The 17,322-nt window shown below is 38.1% G+C and overlaps 1 protein-coding gene across 1 annotated transcript in view; it reads right to left on the reverse strand.

Annotated features, from left to right (window-relative positions):
• Positions 1–17,322, reverse strand: part of DOCK3 (dedicator of cytokinesis 3) — a 351,565-nt gene that overhangs the window by 170,100 nt on the left and 164,143 nt on the right. The window lies entirely within an intron of this gene.

Consider the following 17,322-nt stretch of genomic DNA (forward strand, 5'->3'; position numbering starts at 1 on the left):
AGATACTAAAGTGTGAATGGATGTAATGTGCACAACTTCTAGGTCTAGCTCCAAAAACCTTATATATGCCTTCACATTCTTTCCTCTTCCAGATACCTGGAGTGGAGATGGTCCCCAGGACAACCTTGGAGCCATGTATTGATGATGGCAGATTATCCATTAATCTCAGTCCCTAAATTATTGTGTGAATGGAAGATATCTTACTAACTGAAAATTTACACACCCAGTGCTGTTATGCAAGCAAGAAATACACTTTTATTGTATTTAAGCCATTATATATTTTTCTATTTGTTACAACAGTTGATCTATCCTAACTGATCTGTATATCATGCACATAACAATCATCAAAAATAATTTCAGGAACTATATGTCTTTTGAAGAGAATCTAGCATTACTTTTGTGCTGTTCTTTGGAAGGAAGACATACAGTTGCTCTCACCATCACACTACCACTCTGTGAATCTCTCAAGAACACTCCCCAGCAGGTGCCATTTGGAGCTGTCCACAGAGACGGCTGTGATTTGGAGGGACTATGCCAAGCTTTAGTCCAAAGATAAAGGGGTATATGAGGCAAATTCCTAGGTGTACAGGGTTGTCGGCCCTATCAGAACCCAGAAACATCCTCTCCTCAACAATGAAAGGAGACCCTTAAGTCTAGTTCTCACAGTGCCCACCAGAGCTTCACATTTCCTAGAGCCTTTCATGCTCTGGTTTCACTTGACCTTCCTGACAATTTATGAAGCTCAAAAGAACTGTTTTTCATTTTAGAGGGATTTAGGCATGTCTAATTATTTCCTATTTTGATAGCTTCTCCAATGGGTATGATAAATAAATGCCTATTTCCATTAACATTCAAACTATTTGAAGACAATTATCTATCCAATGTTCCCATGATTTGGCAATGGCTGTTCTGCAAAAGAAGTGGTTGAATATTTTTGGGAAATACTGCATTAAGCACAAATTTCTACCTTCTAGGACTTCTCAGAGGCTTAAGATGTTGGTGTGTGTTTTAAGTACCGAAGTGACAGGTTACATTTGATCCACAACCCACTTTTGTGTAAGGCAATGGAGTGGATAGGAACACAGTTTGATAAATGCTGATAGAATCTATTTGGCAACTAGAGCTACAGCAACTACTCATATTTCTCAAAGATGTAATAGGAACTGTGGCCAAGAGTCGAATTTACTCATGAGATTTTATAAACACCCACACCTCTACAGGAGAGCAACAGGTAATTCTTTCTCTTGAATAATATGGGTGAGAAACCCTCTTTTTAATTTACTATCTGATCTCTTTAAAGAGAATCAGTTACTCTTACTCTTCAGTAAGAGTTATAAGAATTATAAGCAACGTTATAAGAGAAGTACTCTATTTGTCTTTATGATGAGGAACTACAGACATACATTATATGTTACATTAATTTCACATTTTTGAGCAAGTTCTTACAAATGAATTCCATAATTTGAATCTGTGACAAGACTAAAGGTATCGTAATTTTAAGATCACTTGTTTTTATGAGACTTATAATTTCTGGTTGGCACTGCATTTCACACACTTCTCCACTGATGATAGCAATTCATGCATCCCTTCAGCAAATGTTTGGTGACTGCCAGTGAGGTGCTAGCCTATGTCAAGCACTGAGGAAACAACAGAGTCTCTTAGGGTATTAGCCTTAGGGTATTTTCTAAATACTTTGTCTTGGAAATGGAAGCAGTCACCTCAAATAAATTCAGAGGAATTCTCTCAGCTGTTTCTTTCTTTTCTTTTTTTTTTTTTTTCATCTGGAGATAGGGTCCTGCTCTGTTGCCCAGGCTAGAGTACAATGGCATCATCATAGCTCACTGAAACCTCAAACTCTTGGGCTCAAGCAATCCTCATGCTTCAGCCTCCTGAGTAGCTGTGACTACAGGCATGTGCCACTGCACCTGGCTAATATTTTTTTTTTGTAGAGATGGGGTCTGGCATGTTGCCCAGGCTGGTCTCGAGCTCCTGGCTTCAAACATTCCTCCAATCTCGGTCTCCCAAAGTGCAAGGATTACAGGCATGAGTCACTGCGCCCAGTAGCTGTTTCAATTTAATCTTCATGTTCCTCATTTGGTCCTCCATGGATATGGATACCAACCACTTAGCAACTCTCTCATGGTAACCTGCCACGTGCTTGAAAATAGGCAAGTAGCCCCAAGGCTATACTATACTGTACAATCCAACAGGTTAAGAAATCTTTAATATTCCCTTATAGATTAATTTTCCAATTTAGATCACTTGGCTTTCCTTCTCAAATTCTTCAAGTTTTCCCACTTCATTTTAAAGCACAGAGAGCAGAAATGCACAAAGGGGTTTCATAAAGGCAAACCAGGGTACAGTGCTATGGTTTCCAAATTTATTTTAGTATCATCTTTTCCCTTTTTTCAACAAAACCTTACTCTGTTCATTAGCACATAGAAAATTAAAAAGTACTGTTACTTTGGTTGAATCAGAGGTGGTGGCCTGGCGACAGGTGGGAGATGCAAAAATCCTCCCTACTTGCCTCTACACTAACCACCACTTGCCCCTGAGACACTTTGGGGCTCCAAGGCACATTTTTGTAACTCCGGGCACAATTCAAGGGTTCTTTCTAGCCTGCCTTCCTCTCTGCCTTTTATTCTTTCAACAAACATTCATTAACTTCTATAATTTTTCAGAAACTGAGCTAGATGCTGAGTATAGAAATGAAACAATTCCTGTCCTCAAGGTTCTGAGTCTGGTACAACAGAACACCCACATAAACCAAAAATTGCAACATAGTGGAAAATGCTATAATTGCAGAGAAGCGGGCTGACAAACTGCCGAGGTAAGGATAGGCTGCCTGAAGGAAGTATTGGAACATGGTCTTAAAAGATTGCTGGGCTTTTGCCATTTGGTAATGGGTAATTAGAGATGAAGAGAAAGGGATTACAGGAGGAGAGGGGGCCAAGCACAGACTCTCTAAGGATGATGTAGCTTGTTACATGAGGAAGCTGAGAGCATCAGTTATGAGGGCCCTGGAGATCTGGGGAATGGTCAGAGGCACCAGGCGATACAGAGTGGACTAATATGTGAAGGTTCTCCAAACTTGGCTATCATCAGTAGTAACTGGCAGCTTATTTAAAATACAGATATTGTGGGCTATACCCCGTATCTTCTGGATCAGAATCTCTAGAGGAGAGGACTAATGGAGGGAGTCAAGGAATCTGTATTTTTAAAAAGCATCTCAATTGGTGTTAGGGTTAACAAGTTTGGAAAACTCTACCGTGGGACTTAGAGAGGCCCTGAAAGTTCAACCTTGAGAAGTAGCATGATCTCATAAATGTTCAGAATGATCACTTGGGCTGCAGTGAGAAAGCCAGGTTGGTAACACAGAAAATACTCCAGAGACAACTGGAATAGCTCAGGCAAGCTATGATGTGGTTTTGGGACTAAAGAGATGGGGAATGAATGTGAGCTATATTTAGGAGACAGAGCTGACTAGATTTAGCAATTGACTGGATGTGGCAGTGTCAATCAGAGGAGATATAAGGGAGGAAGATATAAGGTTCAGGTGTGTATGCTGAATCTGAAGTCTCTGTGGAACACACAGGTGAACAGAAAACAAGCAGCTACAAATCTAAATCTGAAGCTCAGAGAAAAGACATGGGTGGGAGATATAGCTCTGGTACTAATTAGCTTGCTGTATCAGCCACAGCAGCCACTTGAATGTCTTTTGTATATGAGGCATTGCTTTAAGTATTTCTTTTCTTCCCTAATTGCATTCATTGTATTTATTTATTTAATTTGTGTGTGTGTATGTGTGTGTGTGTGTGTGTGTGTGTGTGTGTGTGTGTGTGTCTGTGTGCCAAAGGCTCCTAGAGGTGCTGCATGGAGGATGGCTTGCTAGCCCCAGTATCCCTATTACCCACACAAGGCACTCTGACTAGAAAGTCCATGCCAAGCTCCCACTGCATCTCTTCTGGTGGCACCTAGACTGTTTGAAGTTCATGACATTCCCACCCAAAAGATGGAGAGATGATGGAGGCAACTGATTTGCCTGATTTGGAACAAGCAGAGACTCTTGAATGACAATCCTAGAAAATGAATTCTTTTCATTTTGTCTAAGGCAAAAGGGATACACAACTAATTGTGTTGTCACATATTCTTAAATAATTATAATAGCATTTTTATAACCACAGTAACAAGCTGGTATTGGCCCCCAAGTACTACTGCTAGAAGCTGTATAATCGCTAAAACTATATGGCTAAGGAAGCCTAGAGTTCAGGAACTGATGGGGACTTGTTAGGAGTCACTGGAGTCCTTGGAAGTTAAGGGTTTTAATCACCTACAGAGTCAGTGTCATGTCTTTAGAGAGGTCACCCCTAACCACTCTAATTTAGAAAGTGTCATGCCCTATTTCTGTGATTCTCAGTTGCTTCATTTTCTTCAGAGTAATTTATTATTTTCTGTCTCACTCTCTGGAATGTAAACTACAAGTTTACATACAAGGATTTTTCTCTTATTTTGTGCTGAATCCCCACCACCTGGAACAACTTCTTACACATGGTGTGTGTACACGTTTTAAATAAATGAACAACAGCAATATTATACCTCAAATCCACTCAAATTTGTAAAAAAGTAAATAATTTTCAAATCAGTACTGTAACTATATTAATAACAAATTACTTCTAATACTCCAGTAATGCCTTCCAGATGTAGCAGCTCTACCCAAAATCCAACACATTCCTTGAGTTCAGCTGTCACAGGCAGTGGTTCTTAACCTTTCCTACACATTGGAGTCATTTAAGAGTTTCTGATTTAATTAATCTGGGGAGTGGCATGGACATTGGGAACTTTAATTCTAATGTGCAGCTAAGGTTAAGAACTACTGGACTAAAACCTGTTCCCTTAAACCTGTCCACTTCTTTTGTGTTCCCTCCTGTGGCTAATGGCCTCAACACACACTCAACAGCCACTCCTCTCACTTCACATATAGCTCTAAGGAAATATCTCTTGAACATGTTCTTTTATCTTTATTGTCACTTCCATTGCCTAAGTTGCAAACTACGCCATCTCTCTTTTTCTTTCTAAATGTACTGAGGTATAATTTATATACAGTAATATGCACAAATCTAAGTATATAACTTGATGAATTTTTGCTTATGGAACCACCATGCAGATGATACAGAATATTTCTACCACCCTAAAATTTTCTTTGTGAGCTTTCTAGTGAATATGCCCCACTTGATGATATTTTGATCATTACTATAGTTTAGGTTTGCCTATTCTTGAACTTTATATAAATGGTTAGTATGTATCCTTCTGTGTCTGGCTTCTTTCATACAACATTAAGCTTTTGAGATTCATTCATGTTGTTGTACATATCAATATTCCATTATATAAGTATACTACACTTATTTATCCATTCTACCGTGGATGGATGCTTGAGTTCCTTCTAGTTTTTGGCTATCATGAATAAAGCTTCAATAGACATTTTTGTTCAAGTCTTTTTTATGGGCATATACCTTGTTTCTCCTGGGTATATATCATGTCAGAGTAGAACTGCTGGGACACAGAGTAGGTACATGTTTAACTTTATCAGAAACTGCCTCAACCTCAGATCCACTCTTGGCACATTATTCGTGTACTACTAGATCCTCATTACTGGTAGGATCCATTTGATATATAAGGATGACTATGCCAGGCCCCTCCTTAAAATTCAATCATGTTTTTTATTATCTTCTTTATAGATAAAGCCCAAGATCCTTAATTGGCACAGAAGACTCTTTTCCCTCATCTCTGTTCTCACTCTTCGTACTACAGCAAAATCAAATGCTTGTGCTACCTCCTACCACTGCTTATTTCCCCAAGTCTTTACTCACATTCTCTTTTTTGCTTGGAATATCTGTCACCTCTCATTGCCAGGATGAGTAGAAGTACTCATCGTTTACCATGGTCTCTTCCAGAAAACTTTTCCTAATCCTCAGGAAGAAATGAGAAATTCTCCATATGCTCTCGCAATACCCTGAGTAATTCTTCATTGTTGTTTATATATTTTCTCAGATTATAGTAGTTAACTATAGGAAATATTGAAAAGCAAAAAGGAAAAAACTAAAATTGCCCACAATTCCACTAAACTTGTCCATACTTCTACCACTCAGAAATAATCATAATCACTGTTAACATTTTGGCATAAAGCCATTTTACTGCCGCCACTGGTCAAGCCCAGTATCTCCAGCTGTATTCATATTAGTCTCCCAACTGGTCCTCCTCCTTTTGCCTCCATTTCCCAGTCTGCTGTCAACACAGCTATCAGAGTGGACAGGTTAAAGCCCAAATCAGATCATGTCCCTCTTCCACTCAGAAACCTCCGATGACTACTATTTCACTCAGAGTAAAATCCCAAGTATTTACAATGGCCTTCAAAACCCCACGTTTCTGTACCACTCCATCACCAAGGCCAGTAATTTATTTCTTTGACCTCTTCATCTACTTTGTCCTATGACCTTCTTTCTCCTTTGCTCATTTTGTTCCAATGACACTGGTCTCCTCACTGTCCTCAAGCTCATTAGGCATACTTCTTCTTGAGAACCTTTGTACTTGCTATGGTTCTCTGTGTTTGGAAACTTCTTTCCCAAAACAGATACCTGGCTGTTCCCCCACTTCTTGGAGGTCTTTAACTCAATTGTCATCTTCTGAATGAAACTTCTCTCATTTTTCCTATCAAAAATTCCCCCATCCCATGCTTTATTTAATCTATCCCTCTTTCCTTGCTTTATTTTTCTAATAAAGATAATATCTGAATACATACAATTGAACACACTGTGTATTTTACTTACTAATCCTGTTTTTATCTGCTTTTCCCTCAGCCCCCACGATGAATAGGAATATTGCTGTCTAGCTCCCTGGTATATCCCCAGCTTGTCCCATTGTAGTTAGATAAGGGAGTAACCTCCAGGTTTTTTTTTTTTTCTCTATGAGCACAAACACAGCTAAGGAAGCCCACCAGAGCCCAACCTGGGCACAGAAATGTATCCTTCCCTTGTACATAAAAAGCTGTAGATTTGTAATATAAGGTCCCTGAAGGAAAGAGGGTATTTTACTGGGACCTAGTATAGAACCTGGCACATTGCAGGCACTAAATGGAGTCAACTACTTTAAGCATTTGGAGAATTTCTGGGAGACTGTTGCACAATTGTTTAAGTATCTTGGTAGTAACATCAATTTTTTGAGAGTGTATTTATTTATTAGAAATGGCAAAAAGTAATTTAGGAGTTAAGTATGGTAAAAGTGGATAATCAAGAAAGGTAATATGATTTTTGTTTAGTAAACAAGGGGTATCTATAAGACTCATTTTCCTGTGTAATTTATAAACTGTCTTTGCTTTCACTTGTCAAGATGCTGGAATTTATCTCGTCTGTTCCATTCCCTTCTTCTGCATAAGCATCTCACTCACTTTGCTCTATAGCCCCATCCTAGCCCAGGCTCCAGCTCCTGGGCCTGTATCATCATTGCTTTAGTGCATCTGCTGTGTGTGTCTCTTTGTTCTATGTCTTGAGGTGCTAAAATATTTCTATTTTCCATTAAAAGCCCTTGAAAGAAAAAGGTATCTTTTTATATATTTAGTTTCAAAACCTAAGGGCAAAAATCAGGTAGATATTTAATAGACAGTTTTATAACTTTGATTTGAAGAGTCCATATTATGTCTTTTCTGCAGGGTGGGGAAGAATGGGAGTTTTAACAATAATTAATTGAGTTCCAGGTAAACAACTGGCATAATCTATTTCCAAGTGAGTTTCTATTCTAAATGTGCCCAGGGGAAAGCTATTTGGAATGTTCCCTCTCAGGAAGCAGCAGCCACATCTCTAGATACCACTAAGATAAAAGTTTATACAGGAGTGTTTAGACAAAATATTCTTCCCTGTTTTATACCCAAGAACTAATTTTTGAAAACTCATAATTATATATATTTTGTATTTGAAACTCTAAATTTTCATTTTTCTCTCATATCATTTAACCAAGTCATAATTATTGGACTCCTGCTTCCTCATGCACTGCAAAGGATCTACCTAGTCTCAGGGCTTCCTTTCATTTGTGCTGTTTCTTTATCTCCACTATTTATTCTATTTCTTTGTATCTAATTTTTAGTTATCCTAACAAGATCCACACAGCTTGCTCCTTGAACACCAACAAGCCTATGCATCTGACATACATTCTTTCCTATGAGTCTCCAGTCTTAGCTTTTAAATACCATTTAGTATATCCTTCAGAATATAAATCCACAAACACTGATCTGCTGACAGCATCCAGTACCTCGTGTTCTGCCACTTTCTTGTGAGGATTCAAAACCTAGTTTTTAAAATCTTGCTCTGTCTCAAGATGATCTTTAATAAATCCAGATTTAAAGCCAGGCAGATGTTTCACATTGCTTTGTGAGTCAGAGAAAATAATCCCCAGTTTCTGAAGAAATGTCTCTGGTTCTGACACAAACACCTCCAATCACTACAAACTGTGTCTCAGGGAACCCAGCCTCAGAGACCCACAAGGACTGTGACTCCAAAGGCACTAGACACAGGCCTTACAGTTAAGCTGTTCCTCTAAGCACCAGAGAAACACAAATTAGTTGAAATATCCCCTAGCTAAATATATTTTAACAAAACTTTTTTTTTTTTAAAAAAAGCACAAGAAATGTAGCAAACTTTGAGTCCATACTTTTTTTAAAATCTCTTCATATTTTCCTTTATCCACTGCACTGGAATAGCTTTAGTTGCACTTTTTGCAAATTTGAGATTTAGCCAAGCGGATGTTAAGGAAAGGGGTGGAAGTGATGATGCCTGCTTGAATCACTCTTTCTGTGGCTCTAGCCTTGAGGTATGAGGGAAAGGAAAGAATCCCTTAATTTGAATTCAGCCGGATTCTACACAGTCCTTTTTACAACTATAGATGTAGTCTACTGTAGATGAACTGCTCAAAGTCCATCTTGAGAGTTTATAGCAAGTCATTCTTTCATTTGATAAATGTTACCAGCTCACTGTACGCTCTGTAACATTTTTGCTTACACAAGCAATATTCTAAGAAAAAAGAACAGAAGGAAAAGAAATTAGTATGTGCATATTATGGCAATTTTTTAGTTTTCAATTTAAGTTGAAAACCTTGTTCAAATGTTTACCGCCACTTTATTCACAAAGGATTTCTATTTTACCACATTATCTATTTTGTTCTCTAGTGTCTTGATGACCTTCATTGTCTAGCAATTTTCTAAGAAAGGCTAATTAAATTTAGCCCTTGCTTTGTTGAGGTAACTCATTTTTCTGTTTGTCCTGTAACTTTGGATTGCATCCTGGACATTGTAAATGTTACGTTCTGAAGAGGGTCAGTATTTTTGTTTTAATAGGTAATTAATTTAATTAGACTTAATCTATAATATCTGGTTCTCCTGTGGTGGGTCAAATCACAGTTTTCTTTTAGCCTTAGTTGCTAGTTACGTTGACTCTGTCTTGGATATGCATGATTCAGAGGTCAGCCAGTGACCTGGGCAGAATTCATACATGGAATTTGGGATTTCCATTCCCTAATCTCTCTTCTCCAGAACTCCCTCTGGTGGCCATGCTTGCCCCCGTCTCCACCTCTTGGTTCCTCAGGCTAAAAATATGGCAGGCTTTCTACTGAAGTTGCTTTTTTTTTTTTTTTTTAGTTTTTCTTTTTTATTTTAGTTTTAACTACTCCATGCTATGCTACAACTACAGCTCACTTTCAGATCAAAACCACAAAAGCAAGGAATTCACCCAGTGTCCGGTCCTTCTCTCCAAGTTTTTACTCCCCTTTGATATTTGCCTGCTTTTGTTTTCATTCTGCAGAACCCTCAGGCAGTTGCCCAGTGTTAACAGTTAACTGCAGGAGGGCCAGCCTGTCAGAAGCTTACTAGAAATGAAATGAGCACAGTTCTACCTTTTTTTTTTTTTTTTTATTTCAGCTCATCATGGGGGTACATAAGTTCAGGTCATACACATTGTTCATGTCCCGCCCATCCCCCTGAGTCAGAGCCTCAAGCCTGTCCATTCTCCAGACAGTGCGCCTGGAGCTCACCATGTAGTCATACTTCCATCCCCTCCCCCCACCCCCACCTCCCCGAGTCAGCACCTTCAAGCATGACCATTCCCCAGACGGTACACAACGCACTCATCATGTAGGCGTACGCCCATCCCCTCCCCCCACCCCCCGTCTCAGTCTGATATCCAATTGATATCCTTCCCCAATGTGCATTTAGGCATTTAGGTGATGATCAGGGAAACCAATTTCCTGGTGAGTACATGTGATGCTTGTTTTTCCATTCTTGGGATACTTCACTTAATATAATGGGTTCCAACTCTCTCCAGGAGAATCAAAGAGATGTCGTATCACCGTTATTTCTTATAGCTGAGTAATACTCCATGGTATACATATACCACAGTTTACTAATCCATTCGTGGATTGATGGGCATTTGGTTTCTTTCCACATCTTTGCAATTGTGAATTGTGCTGCTATAAACATTTGGGTACAGGTGTCTTTGTTAAAGAATGACTTTTGTTCTTCTGGGTATATGCCCAATAATGGGATTGCTGGATCAAATGGTAGGTCTACTTGAATCTGTTTAAGGTATCTCCATATTGCTTTCCATAGGGGTTGCACTAGTTTGCATTCCCACCAGCAGTGTATGAGTGTTCCTGTCTCTCTGCATCCACGCCAACATGTGTTGTTTGGGGATTTTTTGATAAAGGTCATTCTCACCGGAGTTAAGTGGTATCTCATTGTGGTTTTGATTTGCATTTCCCTGATGATTAGGGATGTTGAGCATTTTTTCATACGTTTTTTAGCCATTCTTATATCTTCTTTTGAAAAATTTCTATTCATGTCATTTGCCCATTTTTTGATAGGATTGTTTGATTTTTTCTTGCTGATTTTCCTGAGTTCTAAATAGATTCTTGTTATCAGTCTTTTATCTGATGTGTAGTATGCGAAAAATTTTTCCCATTCCAGAATCCAAGCCACCGTCTTCTATCATTTGGTTATGGCAAAGGCTTCCTATTTAGTTTTCTTTTCTATCCTTAAGTGACTGAGGATGACAAGATTCTCTGTAATTCCATCCCTTGGCTCCAACTCATTAATTTGGAAGTCATTTTTGAGATCAAAGAATGAAAGGATAGGAGAAAGGAAGTTTCTTCCCTGGAAGATAGCACCATAGCATGTTCACCTTCTCTGTTGTAAGGCCTACCCTGACAACTTTATTTAACATTGCAAATCTCTCTTATACTTTACTCTTTCTATTCTGTAACACTTACCCTTTCAAATATACTATACAATTTACTTATTTATTATTTTTATTTATCATCTCCCCCTACTAGAATTTGGGCATGAATTCTTCCGTGTTTTATTCACTGCCATATCACTAGAGCCTATAACAGTGCAAGCACATACTAGGTGCCCAAATAAACATTTGATTCATAAATAAATGACTATACCAATCACTATAATTTCTGCCTCTGATCTCCCTTAATTTTCCACATTACTCCACTGGCAGAGGATTTTTTTGAACTTATGTCAGAAGCATCAGTCACTCTGCTCTATTTTGTATGTGTATTATGCTTTAGGCAGAGAATAATTCAAATTTCTTGTAAATAAAGAACATGAACTTGTTAAAAGAACCTGATAATTTCTTTCACTGTTTTTTTATCCACACTCTGTAGGATGATACTTTAAAAATTTTCTCCCACCTAACAGCTAGACTCAGAACACAATGAGATATATATAGAACAGCAATTTCTAACCTTGTTCTCAGATGAAAAAGACATAGGTTTAACCATAGGCCAAGGTACATATATAAAGAAAAAAGTTTCATTCTATCTCTCAGAATATTTTCACTTTAATGTTTCTGAGTAAGATCTATTGTATTGGGTATATATGTAGAGGCATGTCATGATAGCCTGTCCACTAATTAGAAATACACTTAACTTTAAACCCTATTTGCATTTATTCTGTCTATATTTTCAGTTTTGAGTTATATAAGAAAATATACTAATGCAAAAATTTATCAAGGCAAGAGTTTCACTTAAATATCCTGTGTTGGCTTTCTCATCCACAGGCACAGATTCCTAGCTTTCCGTGTGTGTGTGTGTGTGTGTGTGTGTGTGTGTGTGTGTGTGTGTGTGAGAGAGAGAGAGAGAGAGAGAGAGAGAGAGAGAAGGAAAGAGAGAGAGAGAGAGAGAGAGAGAGAGAGAAGAGAGAAAACACTAATTTTTAATTTCTCTAGACCTTGCTGGGAGTCACAGAAAATCCTTGTGGAAATGTTGGGTAGTAAGATGGAGTTTATGCCACAAACCAAATTAAGACTGGGTCAAAGGACCAAGACTGAACTGTGGGTCTATCAGTGACTGCCTAGGCTCCTGCAGATAAGCTCTACTTGCATTATAAGACATGACCTCTTTTGCAGAGGGGAACAGAACTATTTGCTTTAATACACAAAGTGCTTACCCATAAATTTAAATAGAAATTTCTCTCCAAGGGCTCCTGAGATTTTCACAGCAGATTATCTCATTTGGGTACAATGCTTGACTCTCAGGCACAGCCCTTTACTTCAATTATATTAACAGAAGCAGCTGATTTCCAAGAAAAGGTTTATTCTACACAAGGGGGCTAACATAAGCATTTTCATGTAATAATCCAGAGACAAGTTTTTGAGGGCAACTTTGTACCCTAAAGGCCAAGCAGAAAAGTCCTGCATAGAGGAGACTCCTTAGAAAAAGTCAGTTGAGTGATGAAATTAGTCACTGGAGCTCTGAGGGTTTGGAAAACTACGCTAAATTGGTAGAAGTCCAGGAAGAAAACCAGGCATATTAACAAGTATACCAGTGGTGTAGAGAAAATAAGTTAGTTACACAATGACATTCCTCTTGTGAATAAGGATATTCATATAATAGAAAACATAAGGGGGGTGACCCTGCCACCCCAGTGGGTCTACAAGGCACAGAATGAAGCCAAAAAGCATTATTTTCAACCCTTTAGATCTTATGAAGTCTGCTTTGCTAGGTTTTGGACTTGCTTAGGACGTGTCACCCCTTCCTTTTTTTGTATTTCTCCCTCTTGGAATGGGACCATCTAACCTATATCCCACATTTTTAGAAGCATACAACTTGTTCAGTTTCATGGGTTCACAGTTGGAGGGAAATTTTTCCTCATGATGAATTGTACCTTGAGTCTCACCCATGTCTGATTGAGATTAGACTTTGGACTTTAGAGTTGATGCTGGAACAAGTTAAGACTACTGGGGTCACTGAGACAGAATGAATGTATTTTTCATGTGAGAAAGGTATGAATTTTGGGGAGTCATAGGTGCAATGCTGTAGACTGCATGTCTGTGTCCTTCTCAATTTATATGTTAAAATTCTAACCACTAGCATATTAGGAAGTGAGGTCTTTGGGAAGTAATTTCGTCATGAGGGTGGGACCCTCATGAATGGGATCTACAGTCTTACAAGAGAAAATATGAGAGAGATGATTTCTCTCTTAGCCATGTAAAGATACAATCAGAAGATGTTCATCTGCAAACCAGGAAGAATGCCCTCAACAGACACCAGATCTACTGGTACTTTAATCTTGAACTTCTATCCTCTAGAACTGTGAGAAATAAATGTTTGTTATTTTAGCCACCTAATCTATGGTATTTTGTTGTAACAACCTGAACTAAAGCACTAAGAAATGTCATTTTAAAAATTATTTGCATAAAAAGGTACTCTTCACTAATTCAATTACACATATTCCTTTGGTCATGTAAATTTCCTCTCCTTTCAACATATCTAAACAAATCAGGTATTCCACTAGTTTCATTCTTAAAAATTTTATTTTTAATTATTATGGGTATATAATAGTTGTATATCTTTACAGGGTACATGTGATGTTTTGATACAGGCATACAATGTGAATTAATCAAATCAGGATAACTGGGGTATCTACCACCTCAGGCATTTGACATTTCTTTGTGTTAGGAACATTCTAATTCCACTTTCAGTTATCTTAAAGTATATTCTAACTTATTGTTGATTATAGTCACTTTGTTGAGCTAGCAAATGTTGTTCATCTGTATAACTGACTATATTTATGTACCCTTAACCATCTCCACTTTATCCCCCCTCCATGCTACCCTTCCCAGTCTCTGGTATTCTGTCTCCATGAAATCAATTGTTTTAAATATTTAGCTCCCATGTATAAGTGAGAACATGCGAGATTTGTCTTTCTATGCTTGGCTTATTTCACTTAACATAATATTCTCCAGTTCCATCCATGTTGTTGCAAATGGCAAGATTTCATTTTTTGTGGCTATATAATATTTCATTGTGTATATGTACCACAATTTCTTTATCCATTTATCTACTGATGGACACTTAGGTTGATTCCAAATCTTGGTTATTCTGAATAGTGCTGCAATAAACATGGGAGTACAGGTATCTTTTTGATATACTAAATTCCCCTCCTTTGGGTATATACCCAGCAGTGGGACTGCTGGGTCATATAGTAATTCTATTTTTAGTTTATGTGAGGAAAATCCATTCTGTTTCCATAGTGGTTGGTTCCCCTTTCTCCACATCCTCACCAGCATTCGTTATTGCCTGTTTTTTTGATAAAAGCCATTTTAACTGGGGTGAGATGATACCTCATTGCAGTTTTGATTTCATTTCTCTGATGACTAATGATGTTGACTATTTTTTGATCTACCTATTGGCCATTTGTATGTCTTCTTTTGAGAAATGTTTATTCAGATCCTTTGTCCATTTTTTACTTGGATTATTTGATTTTTTTCCTATCAAGTTGTTGGGCTACCTATATATTCTAGTTATTAATCCCTTGTCAGATAAGTAGTCTGCAAATATTTTCTCCCATTCTGTGGGTTGTGTCTTCACCTTGTTGATTGTTTCTTTTGTTGTACAGTAGCTTTTTAGCTTGATGGATCCTATTTGTCCAATTTTGCCTTGGTTACCTGTGCTTTGGGGGTGTTACTCAAGAAGTCCTTGCCCAGACCAATGTCCTGAAGTGTTTCCCCAATGTTTTCTTTCAGTAGTTTCATAGTTTCAGGTCTTGTATTTAAGTCTTGAATGCATTTTGTTTTAATTTTGGTATACGGTGAGAGATAAGGGTCAAGATTTATTCTTCTGCATCAAGTATATCCAGTTTTCCCAGCACCATTAATTGAAGAGACTATCCTTTCACCAATGTATGTTCTGGGAAACTTTGTCAAAAATATTTTCACTGTAGGCCAGGCACAGTGGCTCATGCCTGTAATCCTAGCACTCTGGGAGGCTGAGGTGCGTAGATCATTTGAGCTCAGGAGTTTGAGATCAGCTTGAGCAAGAGCAAGACCCTATCTCTACTAAAAATATAAAGAAATTATATGGACAGCTAAAAATATATATAGAAAAATTAGCCAGGCATGGTGGCGCATGCCTGTAGTCCCAGCTATTCGGGAGGCTGAGGCAGGAGGATCACTTGAGCCCAGGAGTTTGAGGTTTCTGTGAGCTAGGCTGATGCCACAGCACTCTAGCCCAGGCAACAGAGTGACACTCTGTCTCAAAAAAAACAAAAATATTTTCACTGTAGATGTGTCAATTTATTTCTGGGTTCTCCATTGTACTCCCTCGGTCTACATGTCTGTTTTTATGCCAGTACCATGCTGCTCTGGTTACTACAGCTCTGTAGTATAATTTTTGTTTGTTGGTTTTAATTTCAGAATATTATAGGGGTACAAACATTTTGGTTCCATATATTGACTTTGCACAGCCCAAACCAGAACTACAAGTGTGCCAATCCCCCACACTGTGTGTTCCACGCCCATTATTTGTGAATTTACCCTACCCCCCACCTTCCTCCCACTTGTCCGGAACCTGATGAATATTACTTCCATGGGTGCACTTAAGTGTTGCTCAGTTAGTAACAAGTTTATGGTGAGTACATGTAGTGCTTGTTTTTCCATGCTTGAAATACTTTACTTCAAATAATGGCCTCTAGCTCCATCCAGGATAATACAAGAGGTGCTAGTTCACCATTGTTTTTTATGGTTGAGTAGTACTCCATGGTATATATATACCACGTTATTAATCTACTCATGTATTAATGGGCACTTGGGTTATTTCCACATCTTTGCAATTGTGAATTGTGCTGCTATAAACATTCGAGTGCAGATGGCCTTATTATAAAATGACATTTTTTCCCTTTGGCAGATGCCTAGTAGTAGGATCATTGGATCAAATGGTAGTTTTATTTTTAGTTCTTTGAGATATCTCCATATTACTTTCCATAGTGGTTGTACTAATCTGCAGGCCCACCAGCAGTGTAAGAGTGTTCCTATTTCTCCGCATCCAAGCCAACATTTTTTGTTTTGGGACTTTTTGATAAAAGCCTTTCTCATTGGAGTTAAGTGTTATCTCATTGTGGTTTTGATTTGCATTTCTCTGATGATTAGAGATGTTGAGCAATTTTTTGTAGGTTCCTGGATATTGTTCTGTCTTCTTTTGAAAAGTTTCTGCTCATGTCCTTTGCCTACTTTTTAATGGAGTTGCTTGATTTTTTCTTGTCAATTCTCCTAAGTTCCATACAGATTCTAGTTATCAGCCCTTTATCGGATGTGTAGCATGCAAATAATTTTCTCCCATTCTGTAGGTTGTTTATTCGCTCTAATGATAGTTTCCTTGGCTGTGCAGAAGCTTTTTAATTTGATCAGGTCTCATTTATTTATTTTTGTTGCTGCTGTGATTGCTTTGGGGGTCTTCTTCATAAATTCTTTGCCGAAGCCAATGTCTAGAAGAGTTTTCCCAACATTTTCTTCTAGATTTTTATAGCTTCATGTCTTAGGTTTAAGTCTGTTATCCATTATGAGTTGATTTTTGTGAGAGGTGTAGAGCCAGTTTCAATCCTCTGCATGTGGCTATTCAATTTTCCCAGCACCATTTGTTGAATAGGGGTCTTCCCCCCAATGTATGTTTTTGTCTGCTTTGTCAAAGATTAGATGACAATATGACGATAGTTTTATATCTGGGTTCTCAGTCCTGTTCCAAAGGTCAATATCTTTGTTTCTATGCCAATACCATGCTGTTTTGATTACTATAGCCTTGTAGTACAGCTTGAAGTCTGGTAGATTGATGCCTCCCAATTTGTTCTTTTTGCTTAAGATTGCTTTGGCTATACAGGGTATTCTCTGGTTTCATATGAAAGCATAGAATTAATTTTTCTAGATATGTGAAAAATGACGTTGATATTTTGATAGGGATTGCACTGCTTCTATAGATCACGTGAGGTAATATAGACATTTTAAC

Source organism: Lemur catta, chromosome 18 (assembly GCF_020740605.2).
Source record: "Lemur catta isolate mLemCat1 chromosome 18, mLemCat1.pri, whole genome shotgun sequence".
In the NCBI taxonomy this organism is placed as follows: domain Eukaryota; kingdom Metazoa; phylum Chordata; class Mammalia; order Primates; family Lemuridae; genus Lemur; species Lemur catta.